The sequence below is a fragment of the Acomys russatus genome, chromosome 16 (assembly GCF_903995435.1).
Source record: "Acomys russatus chromosome 16, mAcoRus1.1, whole genome shotgun sequence".
NCBI classification, from domain to species: domain Eukaryota; kingdom Metazoa; phylum Chordata; class Mammalia; order Rodentia; family Muridae; genus Acomys; species Acomys russatus.
Window position 1 is genome coordinate 28,776,718 of NC_067152.1, and position 9,722 is coordinate 28,786,439.

A 9,722-nucleotide genomic window follows, 5' to 3' on the forward strand; every position below is an offset into this window, starting at 1 on the left:
TCAGACGCTGGTCTCGAAAAACAAGAACAAACAAACAAACAAACAAGTCATAGAAATGCCATAGTAGGCCGGGCGTGGTGGCACACACCTTTAATCCCAGCACTCGGGAGGCAGAGGCAGGTGGATCGCTGTGAGGTCGAGGCCAGCCTGGTCTACAAAGCCAGTCCAGGACAGCCAAGGCTACACAGAGAGACCCTGTCTTGAAAAATGGGGGAAAAATGCCATAGTGGTAGTCTTATTTATTTCTAATCATTTCTTAAGCAAGCGATGTGACTCTGAGAGCCCCGCCTATCCTCAACGTCCCCAACAGCTGTTTCCTCCTAGCACCCATACCCGTTCCACCTTGCCTCCCTATAATGCCACTGGTCTTCCCTAGGTGGCCTCATGCTTCCCTGGCTCCTACAGTACAGCTGCCACAAACAAGTCAGAATGGCCTTTTAGAAATGCCAATCATAGGCTGAGTGTGGTGGCGCACGCCTTTAATCCCAGCACTTGGGAGGCAGAGGCAGGCAGATCACTGTGAGTTCGAGGGCAGCCTGGTCTAAAAAGTGAGTCCAGGACAGCCAGACCTACACAGAGAAACCCTGTCTCAAAACACACACACACACACACACACACACACACACACACACAAATTTAAATAAATGAGAGAGACAGACAGACAGACAGACAGAGGGAGGCCAATCATGATACTGCTCCTTTTCAAATACTGCCTGGAGAGATGGCTCAGTGGTTAAGAGCACTGTCTGCCTTTCCGAAGGACCTGGGTTCAATTCCCAGCACCCACAACTATCTGTAATTTCAGTTCCAAGGCATTGGACACCTACATATCAATGCACATAAAATAAAGAAAAAAAAAAAAAAGACTGGCTCATGCTCAGGCCTTAGTTCATGTTACCTTCCCTTGGCCAATCAATTGGACAAGACTCTGTGCCACTCTGTGGTTGTGTCAAGGAAAATCAAGATGGATTATATATAAGTAAAACCCCCAAATCACTGTGGCTCAAACAAGGCGGGGGTTTACTTCTGTCTGCTACTGCAGTCTGGAGGTGTACCCACAGGCGATGGTGCTTTGCCGGTCCTTCGGTCACTCATCATCTTCAGCAAGCAGCTTTCCCCTTTTGGTCCTGCACGGCTGCTTGAGCTTCGGCATTCCTTTCTGCATGCCTGCCAAGAGAGGTAAAGAAAAACCTGCGCCCTCTTTTAAAGGACGTTTTCTGAGATCAAGACTTGGTTGTGCGGCTGAAGTCAGCTTAATGGTAGTCTGGGTGATGCTGTCTCCGTTCTCAGAAGTATCGTGTCCAGGGCTCTACCACAGGGGGCTGGAAATGAGAGGGCATCCGGCCACTCTGTCCAGGTCCTGCCTCTATCACCCCACTGCATCCACTACCCCATCTTAGCAGTGGGTCATTTTTTGTCTAATAGCTTCCTCACTGTTAGCTTTTGTCAATAAAACAGAAGCCTGGCTGGGCGTGGTGGTGCACACCTTCAATCCCAGCACTCAGGAGGCAGAGGCAGGCGGATCTCTGTGAGTTCGAGGCCAGCCTGGTCTACAAAGGGAGTCTAAGACATCTAGGCCTACCCAGAGAAACCCTATCTTAAAAAGCCAAACAACAACAACAACAACAACAAGAAGTCAGCATCCTGGGCTGGGGAAATGGCTCAGAAGGTGAAGTGCCTATTGCAGAAGCACAAGGACCTGAGTTCAAGTCCCCAGCATACACTGAGACAGGGAGGTTCTCTCAACTTGCAGAGCCACAAGCCTAGCCAACTGGTGAGTACTGGTTCAATGAAAGACCCTGGCTGCTCTTCCAGAGGACCCAGGTTCAATTAATTCCCAGTACCCACATGGCAGCTCATAACTGTCTATAACTCCAAGGTCTGACACTCTCACACAGACCTACATGCAGACAAAATACCAATGCACATGAAATGATGCCTGTAATCCCAGCACTCAGGGAGGCAGAGGCAGGTAGATCGCTGTGAGTTTGAGGCCAGCCTGGTCTACAAAGTGAGTCCAGGACAGCCAGGGCTACACAAGAGATCCTGTCTTGAAAAACCAAAAAGTAAAAAAAAAAATGAAAAGAAAAAAAAAAAAAAAAAAAAAAAGGAAAAAGAAAACAAAGAAAGAAAGAAAAAAGAAAGAAAGACTCTGTCTCAATAGACATAAGATGGCTTAGGGGGTAAAGGCTCCTGCTGTGCAACCCTGGTGACCTGAGTTCAGTCCCTAGACCCCACATAGAAGTTGGAAGAAGAGAACTGACTCTACAAAATTGACCTCTGACTCCACACACTTTCCATGGTATGGGGTGCTCGCTGCTGGAGGGTATCTGAATAGGCAACTGAGCATGGTCTATTACAACGGACTCCCTTTCTTAGCGGGCTTCTCTCATCCCCTGATCTGGGACCCCCAGATCCTCTAAGGAGTGTCACATGACCCTCAGGGAAGATTACAGGCCTGACCCTTTCCTGATAAGAAATTGGCTTAGCAAACACCTGGGGATTCCTGGAGTACCCCATCTTAAGCTAAGGAGATCCTAGCCTTTAAGCAAATGACAGAAAGGAAGCAGCTCCTGGGCCGGCCTGCCGCCGACATGGAAGCCAGGCCACCCTCATGACACCATGACACGTGCATTCCTACCCCTTCAACAATAATAAATAAAAATTTAAAGATGAGCACATGTTATAGTATACACCTTTAGTCCCAGGATTGGGAGTCAGAGTGGGAGGATCTCTGTGTTCAAGGCCAGCCCGGTCTACATGGTGAGTTCTGGACTGGCATGCTTACATAGTGTGCTCCAGTGTCAAAAATCAAACTTTAAAAAGAAAAAACACAGTGGAGAGGGATTGAGAAGATACATCTTAGTGTCTGGCCTATACATGCGTACTGTACACATGCTACACACACACACACACACAATACACACACACAGAAAACAACACAACTCTGTGAGTGCAGATCTTTTTGGGCTTTCTGATTGCTGGGTCTCCAGTTACTTCTAGCAAAAGGTAAACCCAACTATTCAGGAAGCTGAGGCAGGAGGATGGTCAAGGACAGGAGCCAGGACTGGACAGCAGCATAGGGTAGACAGTAAGACCCTCTCAAAAAAAAAAAAAAAAGTTCTGATCTTTTTAAACTTTTTTTTTTTTTTTTTTTTTTGGTTTTTCAAAACAGGGTCTCTGTGTGTAGCCTTGCCGTCCTGGGCTCACTTTGTAGACCAGGCTGGCCTCGAACTCACAGAGATCTGCCTGCCTCAAAGTTCTGAATTTTTATTGAATAGTAATTGACTGCTGGAAATTATGGTCTAGAGCAGTGGTTCTCAACCTTCCTACTGCTGCGACCCTTTATTACAGTTCTTCCGTGGTGTGATGTCTCCAAATCATAAAATTATTTTGTTGCTACTTCAGAACTGTCATTTTGCTACTGTTATGAACCATAGTGTAAATCTCTGTGTTTTTAGGCAACCCCTGTGAACGGATTGCCCCCACCCCAAAAGGGGCGGAAACTCACAGGTTGAGAAATAGACATTCTTATCCTCACATAGCAGATGGGGGTGGGGGGAGGATGGAGTTCAGGGAACAATTTGTATCCACGGTGACCCCGAGGAACTTGCCTAAGGTCAGACAGTTGGCAACTGGAGCTAAAACTCAAGGTGCCGTGACTGCTAAGCTCTTGAACTCTTTCCTCTTAGCAGGGCAGGCTCGGCTCTCCCAGCTCTACCCAGGGAAAGATCACCTGCAGCCGGTTGGTGCCGCGCCTGGGAAATTCCATTCCAAGCTCTCATTTATGCCATGCCAGTAGCCTCTCCACTGCATCAACAGGATACACGGTTGTTCTGGAAAGATTCAGTAACCTTCAGACAGATGAGATGGAGAGAGGTCAGCCGGAATGCATGAACAACACCCTTCTTAGACCTAAACCCGGAAAACACATAGGGCTTTCCCTTTCAAACAGGAGAGAACTGTCTAGCCCATCAGATTTCCCTCATTACTTTGGCTTCTTGGAAACCTAGTTTGAATAGGTACCACAGGTACCTGGGACCCCAGACAGGAGCTGTAAGGAACTTGCGTGATGTTCCCAGGGCAGTGAGCAGAATGCTACAACAGCCCCAAGGATGGCTGGGAAATCCCCAGGCACCCCGGGGCTTTAAGGTGCGGGTCAAGGAACAGTTTCTATCCCTTCGTTTAGTCGGTCAGCACCTACTGTGTGGAGGGCCTTGTGAAAACGCGGTGAGTTAGTTGCCGTTGCTCTTGAACCCCGTATTCCCGCCGCTTGAAAGAGCACTGGGCACAGAGAGGCACAGTAACGTCCTCAGGTCCGGCTGGTCACCAGCCGTGTGCTGGGACTGCATTCTGTGCAAGCTTTAGCCTTCTGCAGAGGAAGCAGAGGGCTACACAACTCGGCCTGTGGACAGGGAGCGCGAGCCCTCCAGAGAGTCGCTCTTAGTTGGTGGGGCAGGAGGCTCAGACCGGCGGTGGCGGGGCTGCAACGGAGCAGAAACCGCTGAGGGCAGCACTGACAGGGGCCTGCAACACCAGTGGAGCAGGGCGGGAGGGAACAGCGTCCCGACTGCTGGCAGCGGATCAAGGTGCCTGAAAACCTGGAGATCCTACCTCTTCTGCCCGCTTCGCCCGGTCTAGACAGGAGGTCTGCTGTAAGGCAGCCCAAGTCAGCAAGAACCCGAAGATCAGGACGGACGCCTATTGGGGGCTGGGCAAGGCTGGGGTGGGAGGAATGCTGAGAGGCCTGTACCCTGGTCCCCTACAGGTGGGCATCGCTGCCATGCGGGTCCCCCTACAGGAAACAGGTCCACTGACTCTACACTCCCCACCACTCAGCCCTGTCAGCCACTCCCTGCGGCCTCAACCTCAGCGTTAACTCCAATTCTTCCTCCCAGTCCAGTCTCCTGATTCTGCCCTGCCCTGCCCTGTCTACGTATTTTTTGTTTTTTGTTTTTTTGGGGTTCTTGTTGTTGTTGTTGTTGTTTTTTGAGACAGGGTTTCTCTGTGTAGCCTTGACAGTCCTGGACTCGCATTGTAGACCAGGCTGGCCTCGAACTCACAGGGATCCACTTGCCTCTGCCTCTTGAGCGTTGGGATTAAAGGTGTGCGCGGTGCGCCGCCACTGCCTGGCCTGTCTACCTATTTTCCCTTTTCTAGATTCACTTTCAGCTAAATCCTGTTGGTTCTGCAACCTTGAGACTTGGTCCCAGTGCCTCTGGTTCTTCATCCATTTCTAGGTCCTCAGGTCTGGTGGTGTCACCTATCCTCCCATGACGCAGTGGGAGTGACACTAGGTGTGACAGGATTAAGGACTGGATTCCCTCTGGCCCAGGCCCACCCCTCCCCCATCCTGTCTATCTCCTCCACCCTAGGGAGGATGCTTGGGGGGTGGGGTGGGGAGAAGGGGTTGTCAAAGGGGGCATTCTGGCTCCCAGGCAACTCCCCTAGTGTGACAGGAATCCCATGGTGAAGGCAAGGCTCTAAGTTACCTCCTCCTGCAGAGGCAGGCAGATCGCTGTGAGTTCGAGGCCAGCCTGGTCTATAAAGTGAGTCTAGGATAGCCAAGGCCACACAAAGAAACCCAGTCTCAAAAAAACAAAACAAAACAAAACAAAAGAAAAAAGGAAACTCAGTCTTTTTTCTTTTTAAATTTTTTTCTGTGTAACAGCTCTGGCTGTCCTAGAACTCTGTCTCCCAAGTGCTGGGATTAAAGGTGTGTGCCACCACTGCTCAGCTGAAAGTCAGTCTTACACATACACACAGAGAGACAGAGAGAAAGAGAGAGAGAGAGAGAGAGAGAGAGAGAGAGAGAGAGAGAGAGAGAGAGAGAGAGAGAGAACAGGGAGGGAGGCAGGGAGGGAGAGAGAGAGAGAGGAAAAAGGAAAGAAATTAATTAAGCCAAAATAGCAATTGGTATTGGCATCATCCTTGGAAGCTGGCAAAAGAATGTGCCTCTGATACATCCCATCTCCTAGTGAGGGTGTTTTCCTGTGGGGGAGACAATGCTGCACACCTGCCGGCAGAGGAAAGGCTTGTGTAGGCCTTGGAAACTGACAAAAAGGTGCCTCCCATTCGTCCCATTTCCCAGTGACTATCTGGGGGAGACACTGCTGGCCACCTGAAGGCACAGAAAAGGTTTGTGTGACAAGCCTCCTCTATCTTGTCCCTACCCCTCCCTGGAATCCTCTAGAGTTCCTGTCTGTGGTTGACCCTACCCTGTCTGTCCAGGCCTCCTTTCCCAGCCTGTAAGGAGAAAAATTTCCCCTTGCCTATCCTGGTGAGAAAAACAGAGTTCTCTTAGAAAAGGGCCACACCTTAACATGGGGGGGGGGGCAGCCCCTCCCTTCGGAACAGCTGCAGCCCCCTTGGTCCCTCCTATCTGCTGAGCCAGATGTTTGGGGCCCTTCACCCGACAGCTGATGGCCCAGGCCTACGGGTGTGTCCCCTGCCATGTGTGTTTCTAGGGGCCTGTGGTTAAGACATGGCTTTGCCGCAGCTTGGCTTCCTACTACCTGGGCGACCTTAGCACAGTTTCCAGAAGTCCCTGAAAGTTTCAGTGCAAAAGGCTGTGAGGTAGAAGGACAGACCCAGGAGGTCCTTTACACAGAGAAGCTTGGTGGAGGGCAAATTTGTCGTTTATTTATTTGTTTGTTTGTTTGTTTTCCAGACAGGGTTTCTCCGTGTATAGCTCTGGCTGTCCTAGACTCACTTTGTGGACCAGGCTGGCCTCGAACTCAAGACATCGACCTGCCTCTGCCTCCCACAGTTCTGGGATTGCAGGCATGCATTACTGTGCCTGGTCCAAGAGTGACATCTTAAGAGAAAACCTCAGTTGATACCAGGGTCTCCTGTTGGCACGGAGACCAGTAGCTCTTGCTGCCTTCACACAATCCCAGCCCTGGAGGTGGAGACACCCTCAGGCCTGACAGATGGGGAGGGGCCCAGCAGTCTTCTGGATCTTGAACTTCTGAGCTCAGGCATCTCCTGGTTTGTTTGTTTGTTTGTTTGTTTTTGTGGAGTGTCGTTATCAAACAGGAATCTTGAGCTGTGCCCAGCTCAATCCCAGCTGCGGGTTCTGGAGAGCCCTCACAGGGGAAACCTCAAAACCCTGTTCCTTCTGTGTGTGTCTCCGTCTCTCTCTGTGTGAAGGAGAGATCAAACCATCTGGGCTCAGTGACTCAGCTGTCCCTCGAAGGGCAAAGGGCGGATCCAGGTCCGAACTCCACTCCCTTCAAGCGCTCAGTTTGTTTTTCAACAGACCTTAGGGCAGCCAATCAGAACTGAGGTCTCAGGCTTGTGCCTTCCCTGCTGGTTCCTGGCGGGCCAGTGAAGCTGGCAGGAAGCGGGTAGGAGTTGGGGTGAGGGGTCCTGGGTGGGGAGCAGGACAATGACTTGGAGGGGGTGATCCTTTGAGACTCCCAATCCTGTCAGCTCCCAGACTTGAGGGGTCCTATTTCAGAGGCTGTCTGGGGTGACAACCTAGCAGAAGTGGGGGTGTGGCATCCAGCCTGTATCTCCGTTTGCTTTGGACAACGGGCTGAAGGCTTGCCTAGCTTCAACTCTGTGAGGAGAGGGATTCGTTTCTTCATTCACCCTGGTGTCAGTCCACAGACGTGTACTTTACTCCTGCTGATGTGTCCTAGGAAGACAAAAAATAAAATAAAATAAAAAAAGGAAAGCACAGAAACCCAAGCGAGGGGCTGGAATCCTGGGGGAGGGGAAGAGCAGGGTAAACACACAGAAGCCCAGAGCCCCTGGGGGAACTCCTGGGCACAGGATCCCCAAGAGTGAACAGGGAGTCCCTCCTGTGATTCAGCACACAAGTAAACATCTTCCTGAGGTTCTAAAGCCTCACTGCAGACATGCCGCTGAGTCGGCACAAAGGCCTGGTGGCTCCCCAGTCCCTTTGCCATCTTCCCAGGTGGGAGGGCCCAGAGAGCAGCTGTCAAGGAGGACTACCAGGACCTGCCCAGTACAGACAGACATCTTCACCTCCCGCCTCCTCTGCCCAGCAGAGCCTAGCCATTGCAGGAGTCCCATGGATGCCCACTCACCCAGGGCTCTTGCCCGCTGGAAGCCACGGCCCCCCGCCAACTCCAGTAGCACCCAGACATGCTCTCCAACCTATTGCCACGCAGAGGAAGCGAAAACCCTGAGAGCGAGTGAATTCTGTATTCACAGGGAGGAAAAAGAAAGTCAGGATGGGAGGGCTGGAGAGACGGCTCAGTGACTGCTCCTCCAGAGGACCCAGGTTCATCCCAGCACCCACATGACAGCTCACACCTGTCTGCAATTCTAGTTCTAGGGCTTCTGACACCCTCACACAGACACCCTCACACAGACAGACACCCTCACACAGACAGACATGCAGACAAAACACCGGTGGTCATATGATAATGAAGAGGAGGAGGAGGAGGAGGAGGAAGGAGTCAGAATGAGACTCATCTGGGATCCAGTTAACCCACATGTAAGAAAACTATCACTAGGTGTAAACGGCACACACCTTTAATCCCAGCACTTAGGAAGCAGAGGCAGGAGGATATCTGCGAGTTTCAGGACAGCCAGGGCTACATAGAGAAACCCTGTCTCAAAAACAAAACAAAACAAAACAAACAAAAAAACCCTATGATTTGTTAATTCGTAAGGTTTATAAAGTGGGCATGAAATCAAGTTAAAGGAAGTCCAATTGAAAGACTCTCTCTCCTCTCAGTATTGTAACCAGGGATATTGACATGATTAAATGTTTTCTCCCGCCACAACCTTGAAAACCCCCTCGGTAATTACACCTCCTGACCTCCAGGGGGCTCAGGCTGTTCACCGCCCTCTTTTCCCATAGCCCATAAAGGAGTTCCGGTCTAGCCCACGGAAGCAACATTTGGCTCTCCTTCTCCGAGTATAGTTTAGCACCTCAGGTGCGGTCTGCCCTCTATTCTTTGTAGCGTTTGACACAGGCGGCGCTCACCTCTTAGGAACGTCTGCTCTGTGCCCCCATGTTTTCCTCTCCATCTTCTTCGCTGTCTCATTTTCCTCTTATCCCCTCTCCCATGTCACTCGGCCCTCGTTCATCTTTGCCGAGCTATCTTCCCCCTGCACTCTGCAGTCTGATAACCTGCCTTCTGCAGTGCCCTTTCTCAGCTAACTGGTCTACCCAAGTGGCTCAAGCTAGCTCCTGCAAGTGTACTTAACCCTAACCCTGACTCCCACCTTCCTTGGCCATCTCTGCCAGTGCCCCATTGACCTGGAGGACCTTGTGGCCAGAATTGGAGCTTGTCATTTCCTGTCGGTGCGGACGGGCCAGTGTTTACCTCCCCACTCCCTAACCTAGAATTTCACTCTTTTTCATTGTTCCCTCCTTCCTTTAGTAGGTTCGTATGATTGGCACAGGCCACCATACCTAGGGAGTGTTCAGTTAGTGTTTGTAGAATGTGCTGCAAAGTAAGGGTGACAGAGAACAGTGGCACAGTTGGTAAAATATCTATTTTGCAAGCGTGAGGACCTGAATGGAGCGCCAGAATCCATGTTTTTAAAAAAGCTGGGAAGCCGCCTTTAACCCCAGCACTTGGGAGGCAGAGGCTGGTGAATCTTTGTGAGTTCTAGGGCAGCCTGATCTACAAAGTGAGTATATGATAGCCAGCGCTATTAGAAAGAGAAACCCTGTCTCAAAAAAACAATAAATAAAATAAATAAATACTCTGGGAATGGGTAGGTGGTGGTGGTGC